At 45.9% G+C, this 11,254-nt stretch overlaps 1 non-coding gene across 1 annotated transcript; it reads left to right on the forward strand.

The window, feature by feature from the left end:
- Positions 1–3,829: 3,829 nt before the first annotated feature.
- On the forward strand, positions 3,830–3,936 carry LOC116463737 (U6 spliceosomal RNA). Its single transcript, XR_004246765.1, has one exon. It is a non-coding gene; the product is annotated as a U6 spliceosomal RNA (small nuclear RNA).
- Positions 3,937–11,254: the final 7,318 nt, after the last annotated feature.

Genomic DNA, 11,254 nt, shown 5'->3' on the forward strand with positions numbered 1-11,254 from the left:
AAGCAAGGCTCTGAGAGGGACAGTAGCTTGTATAGGGGACACAGCACAGGAAGGTGGCAGGGGCAGAAATAAAACCCTTGTGGGTGGAAGGCGCAGGTTCTTCCACCCCATGGGAGTCCCACCATGGCTGGCTAGGAGGCTGAGATACCCACAAGGAAAAGCCTGAAGTGGCAGCAGAGCCTGGAGATGGGGCTGGGGGAAGAAGGAGGAGGAGCGGGGAGAGGGAGACAGGTGTCTCAGGAGACAGAACCGCAGAGTGAGTTTAGTGCTTAGGGATTAGGCTGACTGACCCGGCTTTGCCACTTACTAGCTACATGACCCTGGCATAGGACTTAGTGTCTCTGAGCCTCAGTTTCTTCATCCAAAAAAATGGAAATGGCACCACCACAGTGCTGTTGTGTCATATGAGAAGGTACTGTGTGTGGGTGATGCATACTCTCTGCCCACTACCTATGGGGCTGGGCTGCCCACCCGGCTCACAGTGGCACACCTGCAGGACACTCAGCAGTGAGGAGCAGCGAGTCCTTGTTGAGATGGGCTGCAAGCAGCCCTCTGGTCCAGATGAACTCCCTCAGGCCGAGCCTCATCTCACCCAGCCCCAGCTTTCCTCCTTCCCAAGACACGGGGCCTGGGGAAGACCGTGCCCTGTCGCTGCACAAGGCCTTGATCCTTGCCTACACGGTTTTCTGACTGTTGTGTGCTTCAAGGAGATGTGGATAAGGATCCCTCTCCTCGTATCATACCTGGTGCTTCTAAGCTGTGCATGCTGCAGGAGCGCCTGTGGGCATGGAGGCAGCAGGCCTATGTCTGGATTCTGCCCTCCGAGGGCCACCAGGCTGCATGGGGTCATCTTCTAGGCTCACTCTCCTACCACAGAGCTGCTACCAAGGAACCCCAGTCCAAAGCGTGGCTGCAAGCCTCTCATTCCCCAGACTGAGCCTGTACTGTTTGGTTGTCTCATGAAGACAAATATGGAAGAGACTAATGGAAAGCCCAAAAGAGAAGCTGAGATGTGGTTTGCCATCTGCCTTTGGTCTTGGCAGCCCAGAGGGTTTGGGCCCTTTTTTTTTCTTTTTTTTTAAACATGGAGTCTCGCTCTGTCTCCCAGGCTGGAGTGCAGTGGCACGATCTCGGCTCACCACAACCTGTACCTCCTGGGTTCAAGCAATTCTCCTGCCTCAGCCTCCTGAGTAGCTGGGATTACAGCCACATGCCACCACACCTGGCTAATTTTTGTATTTTTAGTACAAATGGGGTTTCACCATGTTGGCCAGGCTGGTCTCGAACTCCTGACCTCAGGTGATCTGCCCACCTCAGCTTCCCAAAGTGCTGGGATTATAGGCGTGAGCCACTGTGCCAGGCCACAAATTGGTTTTCAAACACTAAAACAGCCTTGCATTCCTGAGATTAAACTCTATTCGGACTAGATTTATTAAACTTTATATATATGGCTAGATTTGTTAACTTTTGTTTTTTGAAATGGGGTCTTGCTGTGTTGCCCAGGCTGGAGTGTGGTGGTGCCATCTTGGCTCACTGCAACTTCCACCTCCTGAGTTCAAGTGATTCTCCTGCCTCAGCCTTCCGAGTAGCTGGGATTACAGGCGCATGCTGCAATGCCTGGCTAATTTTTGTATTTTTAGTAGAGATGGGGTTTCACTATGTGGCCAGGCTGATCCCAAACTCCTGACCTCAAGTGATCTGCCTGCCTCGGCCTCCCAGAGTGCTGAGATTAACAGGAGTGAGCCACTGTGCTTGGCCAACTTTTTTTCTTTTAGGGACAGGGTCTTGCTGTGTTGCCTCAGGCTGGCCTGGAACTCCTAGGCTGAAGGCATACTCCCACACTAGCCTCCCAAGTAGCTGTGATTGTAGGCACATGCCACCTTACCCAGTTCCTTCACTTTTGAAGGAAAGTTTTCAGGATACAGAATACTAGGTTGGTGGGTTTTTTCTCCCAACATTTAAAATATTCCCTTCATTCTCTTTTAGCTTGCTTGGTTTCTGAGAACTCAGATGTAATGTCTTTGCCCCTCTATAGGCAAGTTTTTCCCCACTGTGGTTTCTTTTTTAAAAAATTATTCCTTTTTTTTTTTTTTTGGCCAGAGTACTGTTGGCTACCCCTCTGCTTTCATTCCAAGATTTTTTCTTTATCATTGATTTTAGATTTTATGCAGTTTAAATATTATATGCCTAGGTGTAGCATTTGGGGCTGTGTGTGTGTGTGTGTGTGTGTGTGCGCGTGTGTGCGCGCATGTGTGTGTGTATGAGAGAGAGAGAGAGAGAAATCTCTGAGTTTCCTAGATCTGTGGCTTGGTGTCTGACATTAATTTGGTGAAGTTGCAGGGTGCGGTGGCTCATGCCTGTAATCCCAACACTTTGGGGGGCCGAGGCAGGTGGATCACCTGAGGTCAGTAGTTTGAGACCAGCCTGACCAACATGGTGAAACCTTCTCTCTACTAAAAATACAAAAAAGTTAGCTGGGCATGGTGGCAGGCGCCTGTAGTCCCAGCAACTCGGGAGGCTGAGACAGGAGAATCGCTTGAACCCGGGAGGCAGAGGTTGCAGTGAACGGAGATCGCGCCACTGCACTCCAGCCTGGGTGACAGATTGAGACTCTAGCTCAAAAAAAAAAAAAAAAAATGGTGAAATGTTCAGTTATCCTTGCTTCAAATATTTCTTTTGTCCTCTTTTCTCCTTCAGATATTCCCATTATGCATATAATATAGCTTTTATAGTTGTCTCACAGTACTTGGATATTCTTTCTCATGTTTTTTCAGTCTTTTCTGTCTTTGCTTTTCAGTTTTGAAAGTTTCTACTAATATATCCTCAGTCTCAGAGATTCTTTCCTCATCTGTGTCCAATGTACTAATGAGCCCATTAAAAGCATTCTTCATTTCTATTACAGTATTTATTATCTCTATCATTAAAAAAAATTCTTTCTTAGAATTTTTGTCTCTATGGTTACACTGCCTATATGTGCTTGCATGTTATCTACTTTTTCCATCAGAGCCCCTAACATTAATTATAGTTGTTTTAAATTTTTAGTCTGATAATCTCAGCATTCCTGTCGTATCCCAGCCTGGTTCTGACGCTTGCTCTTTTTCTTCAAAGTGTGTGTTTTGCCTTTAATATGTGTTGTAATTTCCCGTTGAAAGCCACACATGGTATACTGGTGTTGGGGCTCAGAAACCGATACAACAAAATACGGTGGTTTGACATGCCAAACTGAAGAAGAAGCCTCAAGGTCTCTCTGACCTTCCCTCATCTCCTGTCTCTCAATCCTCCGTCCCTCCCAAAGCACATGATAAAGTTATTTTCTGAAGTTTCCCTATCAGCCTAAAGTCCCGTTCCACCAAAGAAGAAAACAATTACCTCTAGTCCCTTCTTTGAGTTTTCATTAACTGAATTCATATCACAGGAAGAAAGACCCAAGTCTGTCAACAAATCTAGGCAGACTTTTTTTTTTTTGAGACAGAGTCTTACTCTGTCGTCCAGGCTGGAGTGCAATGGCGTGATCTCGGCTCACTGCAACCTCTGCCTCCCGGGTTCAAGCGGTTCTGCCTCAGCCTCCTCAGTAGTTGGGACTATAGGCTCTCACTACCATGCCCAGCTAATTTTTGTATTTTTAGTAGAGATGGGCTTTCACCATGTTGGCCAGGATGGTTAGACAGACTTTTGTCACAAACCATTGTCTGCTCTGCAGGCCCAACAGACTTTGTCCAAGGAAATTGTATGTTCTTCAAGCCCATCGAATTCGCCTAAAACTCATTTCCTAGCCCCTAAAATCGTGTATACTTTCCCATCTTCCTTTCCCCAAGAAGAAGGGTATATAGTGCTCGCTTTGGCAGCACATATACTAAAATTGGAACGATACAGAGAAGATTAGTCTGGCCCCTGAGCAAGGAAGATATGCAAATTCGTAAAGCATTCCATTTTTTTAATTTAAAAAATTTATAAAAGTTTTTAAAAAAAGAAGGGTACCATCTTACCACATTGGGATATTGGGTAATCACTCTGTGATTCTCCCCTGTGCATGCTAATAAATTTGTACCCCATTTCTCCTACTAATTTGCCTTTTGTAAGTTGATTTTTTTTTTTAAAGACAGAGTCTTGCTCTTGTCGCCCAGGCTGGAGTGCAATGGCACAATCTTGGCTCACTGCAACCTCCACCTCCTCGGTTTAAATGATTCTCCTGCCTCTGCCTCCCAAGTAGCTGAGATCATAGGCGCCCGCCACCATGCCCAGGTAATTTTTGTGTTTTCAGTAGAGATGGGGTTTCTCCATGTTGGCCGGACTGGTCTCAAACTCCTGACCTCAGGTGATTCACCCACCTTGGCCTCCCAAAGTGCTGGGATTACAGGTGTGAGCCACCAAGTCCAGCCTGTAAATTGATTTTTTAGTGAAACTTCAGAGAGTGAAGGGAAAGTTTTCCCATGGCTCCTACACTGGGAAAAAGGAATTCCTGTAAAATAGGCCTTTAGTTATGTGGTGGAGGAGGTGTGGGGCAGGGGTGGCGTTCCACGGTCCTGTGATTAGCTCTCACTCTTTTCATGAGCCCGGGAACCCTCCTGGGCTGTGAAGTTCACCAGGGCTTCTCCATTTTTTTCTCCCCTTAGGTGGGACAGAGATGGCAGTAGAGTTAGCTATTTCCCCTCCCTCAGGTCAGCTAGGCTCTGATAAAGCTCCAGAAGATTGGGCTGGGCTAAAATAGTTTCTCATGAGAGCAGGCCTTGTTAAGAACAGAATGCTCTGGCATGTTTCAAAATGGTTGCTTTCCCATCCCCCTGCTGAAAGCACAGGAGATTTTTCTCTGACATTCACTGGGAGGACTCGATAGAGATCCTGAAGATTAAACTCACAAACATGTGGGGACGCCCCTATGGCTGGATCTTGCTGGAATGTTTAATGTTCAGATTTGCCCATGCTGAGCCTCCAGCAATTCTTCAATTACAGGTTAGGTTGTCCTGCCCTGGTACCGGTTCTAGAGCAGGTTTCTACTTGGGGGTTTCTGCTTCTCTGTCTCTTCAATTTTGAGGGCAGTGGTTTGCCCTGTGACCTCACTCCTCTAAAGGATCTAAGAAGAATTGTTGATTTTCCAGTTTGCTCAACTTTTTACTTCTTATTAGGACAGAGAGACAACGTCCAAGCCCCTTACATGCCTGATTGGACACTAGACTTCTCACTACCATGTATTGAACACCCAGGTGGAATAAGCACTTCTTACACATTATCTCATTTAATCCTCACATTCACCCTGTGAAGTAATACCACTACCCCATGTTGTAGAGGTGAGTCTTACGGCTCAGCAAGAATTTAGTGACTCCCTCAAGGTCACACAGTTAGACAGTAGGATTTGAGCCGGGTGCGGTGGCTCATGCCTGTAATGCCAGCACTTTGGGAGGCTGAGGCAGGTGGATCACGAGGTCAGGAGATCGAGACCATCCTGGCTAACACAGTGAGACCCCATCTCTACTAAAAATACAAAAAATTAGCCAGGTGTGTTGGTGGGCACCTGTAGTCCCAGCTACTGGGGAGGCTGAGACAGGAGAATGGCGTGAACCTGGGAGGCAGAGCTTGCAGCGAGCTGAGATCACGCCACTGCACTCCATCCTGGGCGACAGAGTGAGACTCCGTCTCAAAAAAAAAAAAAAAAAAAGAAAGCAGGATTTGAACCTCAGTCTGTCTGTTAACAAAGTCAGAGTGTGTCGTGCGCACCATGCCATGCCCCAGAACTATGCAGATTCGGATTAGGTCTTCAGACCCAGAGGCAGACAAAAGCCAGAAACAGAGACAGGAGCCCAGGCCAAAATAGAGGATGGGACCCAGAGCCTCCAAAAGTTCCCAGGATGTATGTTTGACAGACCATCCCCCAGGTCTCCAGAGGTAAATGTTGGATCCCCCTTTTTCCCCTTTCCAGCTGCGTCACTTGGGTAAGCAGCTTTACCTCTTCTAGCCTCAATTTTTTGGTAGGTAGCTCAGGGCGTGGCAAATAGTAACTGCTCAAAAAAATGGAAGTTTGTCATTGTTGTTGCCAGGTAGTGGCTAATGTTGCCAGCTGGGAGGCTGTAAGTGCTAATCCCCTCCAGCTCTAGCCAGGTGAGGTCAGTAACTGGAGATGAGGTCCGAGCCCTTAGAGGAAGGCACCCTGACCCCAGCTGGGCTGGCTGGAGAGGTGGCAGCATTGGAACCTCGGTGAAGAAGCATTCTGTTGACAGTTATAACGAGATATGCCAGCTCTAGTTTCCCATGGGCACACCAGTTACCTCCTCTCCCTGGTAACTGACCCAGTTGGCACCCAGTGCCTGAGAACTTGACGGCACAGTAGGATCAGTCTTTCTCTGGGGGCAGGTGTGCCAGCTGGTATAAAGGAAGAAAAGCCTCCCTGCTCCAGTGCAGAGCCAGCTCTGACACTTCCTGACCAACTCCAATGCCAACTCTGACGCCACAAACTTCTGCTTTTTCAGAACAGGGTCACAGAGACTAGATTTACCCTCCCTTCTGAAATGCCTTAAAATACAAAACCAAACACACACACACACACGCGCACACACACACACACGCGCGCACACACACACACGCGCGCACACACACACACACACAAAATGGCACTCAAGACACTATCTATACATTAGACAATGGCAAATAGTGATCAATGAGAGAAACGAAGAAATACAGGTTAGTCCTACTGACTTGTCACCTGGAGAAAATTCCCATGCCATGGCTCCCCTCATTAACAAGACATGTCCAGGGGCCTGGGGGAAGCCAAAGAGGCTGAAGTTTGTAAGGCCGAGCACTGGAGAGAGGAGAACTACAGAGAAAGAGTGCTGGAGATACTCAGAGGGTCCCCGTTAACTATTCAGTTGAGTATTTTTTTTTTTTTTTTTGAGACGGAGTTTCGCTCTTGTTGCCAGGCTGGAGTGCAGTGGTGCAATCTCGGCTCACTACAACCTCCGCCTCCCGGGTTCAAGCGATTCTCCTGCCTCAGCCTCCCGAGTAGCTGGGATTACAGGCATGTGCCACCACCCCAGCTAATTTTGTATTTTTAGTAGAGAGGGGGTTTCTCCATGTTGGTCAGGCTGGTCTTGAACTCCCGACCTCAGGTGATCCGCCCACCTTGGCCTCCCAAAGTGCTGGGATTATAGGTGTGAGCCACCACGCCAGGACTTCAGTTGAGTATTAATCAAGTGGAAATTACCTGAGGCTGGAGTAAGAAACCACCCAAAAAGGTAAGAGAGAATAGTGCTCAGAGCTCACACAAAGCTAGGAGACAGAGTCTGTTCCTGATAGCCAGAGTGGATTAATTCAAGGGGCCTCAGGGTATTAGCTGAGTAGTGGGGAAAAAGTAACCCTACATAAATACAGCTCTGGGCCCACCTAACCAAAGGACTAAACTGTTTCCGAGTAACGTAATTACTTTTCAAAACAAAACTTGAGATTATTTATACATTCATTTTCTTTTTCTTTTTTTTTTCCTTTGGCCCACCACTCTGCTAGAGATCAAGGTTCTCTAATTCTTCTAGAATTCTCTAATTCTTCTAGAAATACAAAAATATATAGTACACAACAAGGTAAAATTCACAAATGTTTGGCATCCAGTCAGTGGTTACCAGGCATGCAAAGAAACAAGAAAACACTTCCCGTAATGGAGAGGTAATTAATTGATTGACACTGACCTAGAAATGACACTGACCATAAAATTAGTAGACAATAACATTAAACCAGTTATTAAATGTATGTCATGTTGTTAAGCTAGAAGAAATATTGACTATGTAGGGGCATGAAAATATTTTAAAAGACCAAAGAAAACTTTCAGAAATGGAAACTACAATGCCTGAGATGTAAAACACAGTGGATGGAAATAGTGGAAGATTTGACATTGCAGAAGAGAGTATCAGTGAACCCGAAGGCACAGTTGTAGAAACTATGGTGAGCTTGGGCAAAATGAAGCACACAGAGAAAAAAGACCTTTAAAAACCGCAATATTTTAGTGAACTACAACTTCCAACAACCAAATTGCTAGTGCAATAAAGCAAGAAAAAGAAAAAGCTAAGATTGGAAAGAAAGAAGTGACGCTATCTTTATTCACAGACAACATGGTTGCCTATGTAGAAAATCCTATGGAATCTATGAAAGAAGCTACTGGAACTAATAAATGAGTTAGCAAGGATACAGGCCACAAGATCAATATAAAAAAATTATGTTTCTATACACTAGCAACAATCTAAAATTTAAATTTCAATGGCATTAAAAAATGAAATATTTAAGGTAAATCTGCTAAAATATATGTAAGACCTACACATTGAAACGATAAAATATTGTTGACATAGATTAGCATGGTTTATAAAAGAAAAAATTGATAAATTTGATTTTATTAAAATTAAAACTTAACTGCTTTTAGAAAGGCATTGCTAAGAAAAGACAAGCCATAGAATGGGAGAAAAAAAGAATCACTGTCTGACAAGAAACTTGTTTCCAGAATACATAAAGAACTCTTACAACTCAGTTTTTTTTGCTTTTTTTTTTTTTTTTTTTGGAGACAGAGCTTTACTGTTTTTGCCCAGGCTGGAGTGCAATGGCATAATCTCAGCTCACTGCAACCTCTGCCTCCCAGGTTCAAGCAGTTCTCCTGCCTCAGCCTCTCAAGTAGCTGGGATTACAGGTTCGCGGCACCACGCCTAGCTAATTTTGTATTTTTAGTAGAAACAAGGTTTTACCACATTGGCCAGGCTGGTCTCAAACCCCTGACCTCAGGTCATCCGCCCACCTTGGCCTCCCAAAGTGCTGGGATTACAGGCATGAGTCACCACCGTGCCTGGCTACAACTCAGTATTAAGAAAACAAACAACCCAATTAAAATATGGGCAAAGATTTGAACAGACATTCCATCAAATAAAATGGATGGTAATAAGGACATGAAATGAACCTCAATATTATGGGCATTAGGGGAATGCAAATTAAAACTGCAGTGTGGTACCACTACACATCTATTAGGATGGCCAAGATTAAAAAGACTGATCGTATTAAACGTTGGGGAAGATGTGGAGCAACTAGAATTCTCATACATGCTGGTAGGAGTGAAATGGTATAACTACTCTGGAAAAACAGTTTGGTAATTTCTTGAAAAGTTAAACATATGCCTACCATATGACCAAGTTATTCCACTCCTAATTACTTACCCAGGAGAAACGAAAGCATTACAAGTACTTGTATGTGAATATTCATAGAAACGTTATTTGTAATAGCTAAACAATGGAAATAATCCAGATCTCAGGGCAAAGGAAAAAAACGAAGAGCTTGGCCCAGCGATTACTTAGCAGAAGGTTTAAACGTGGGTCATGTGGGAGTGTGAAGCCCTGGGATCAGAGGCTGTTGGGTGCAAGTTGTGACGCTACTTATGAGAATGGATGAGTTTAGGCAAATAATTTATCTGAGCCTCAGTATCCTTATCTGCAAGACGGCCTGATAATAAAAGTACCTGCCTCACAGGGCTTTGGTGAGGATGAAAGGGTCTAGCAGCATATGTAGAATTCTTTTTTTTTTTTTTTTAGATGGAGTCTTACTCTTTCACCCAGGCTGGAGTGAAGTGGCACGATCTCGGCTCACTGCAACCTCCACCCCCCCGGGTTCAAGCGATTCTCCTGCCTCAGGCTCCCGAGTAGCTGGAATTACAGGCGCCCGCCACCATGCCCAGCTAATTTTTATATTTTTAGTAGAGACGGGGTTTTACCATGTTGGCCAGGGTGGTTTCGAACTCCTGACCTCAGGTGATCTGCCTGCCTCTGCCTCCCAAAGAGCTGGGATTACAGGCATGAGCCACCGCGCCCGGCCCATATGTAGAATTCTTTGAGCAAACTTTTCACCTGCTAAACCTTTCCTGCTATCGTCATCATCATCATCATCTACCTCAGAGGGTTCCTGAGGACCTGAAACAAGGCAAGCTATACAAACTGTTTGACACAGGCGTCACTAAATAATTACAGGGCAGAGTGATGCGTGCTAGGATATAGAATGGTGGGAGGTGCTGGGAGACTCACAGCAAAGAGAAAAGACTTCTGACTGGCTGGTTGGAAGAAGGATGTGGAAGGCTTCCCAGAGGAAATAGTGTTTTAGCTGGCCTCAGAGGACATGTGTGGAAGTTTCCCAGGTAGACAAGGGGGATATAGAAAGATGAACTTGTGTGAAGACTCAGATGTTAGAGAGCCTAAGCATGTCGGGAACATGGAGTGGTTTCATGAGACTGCGTGTCTGGGTGAGGGCAAGGTGCGAGCCTGCACAGGACATGGGGGCCGGATGGCAAAAGGCTGGAAATGCCTTGCCTGAGGTTTTAAACTTGACCTGGCAGGTGAGGTCCTGTTAATATGGCAGAATCACAAAGGGCACTTAAAAGAACAAATTCTGTGGTCCTACCCAGCAACATTCTAAGTCAGCAGGTCTCAGATGGGACCCAGAAATCTACAGTGTTTATTTTTATTTATTTGGTTGTTTTTTGGAGACAGAGTCTCACTCTTGTCACTCAGGCTGGCGTGCAGTGGCACAATCTCGGCTCACTGAGCCTCAACTTCCCAAGGTTAAGTGATCCTCTCACCTGAGCCTCCTGAGTAGCTGGGACCACAGGTGTGTGCCACCATGCCAGGCTAATTTTTTTGTATTTTTATTTTTTTATTTATTTTGAGACGGAGTCTCACTCTGTCGCCCAGGCTGGAGTGCAGTGACACGATCTCAGCTCACTGCAACCACTGCCTCCTGGGTTCAAGCAATTCTCCTGCCTTAGCCTCCCAAGTAGCTGGGATTACAGGTGTGAGCTACCACGGCCAGCTAATTTTTGTGTTTTTAGTAGAGATGGGGTTTTGCCCCAGGCTGGTCTCGAACTCCCGGGCTCAAGCGACACTCAGGCCTCAACCTCCCAAAATGCTGGGATTATATGTGGGAGCCACCGCACCTGGCCTATGCTGTTTATTTATTTACTTTATTATTTTATTTAATCTCAGCTCATGCCTAAGGAATCTATAGTGTTTAAAGCTCCCCAGGGCCAGGCGTGGTGGTTCACACCTGTAATCCCAGCACTTTGGGAGGCTGAGGCAGGTGGATCACCTGGGATCAGGAGTTCAAGACCAGCCTGGCTGACATGGTGAAACCCCATCTCTACTAATAATACAAAAAAAAGCTGGGCATGGTGGCATGCACCTGTAGTCCCAGCTACTAGGGAGGCTGAGGCACGAGAATGGCTTGAGCCTGGGAGGCGGAGGTTGCAGTGAAC

Source organism: Hylobates moloch, unplaced genomic scaffold (assembly GCF_009828535.3).
Source record: "Hylobates moloch isolate HMO894 unplaced genomic scaffold, HMol_V3 SCAFFOLD_55, whole genome shotgun sequence".
Taxonomy (NCBI): Eukaryota; Metazoa; Chordata; class Mammalia; order Primates; family Hylobatidae; genus Hylobates; species Hylobates moloch.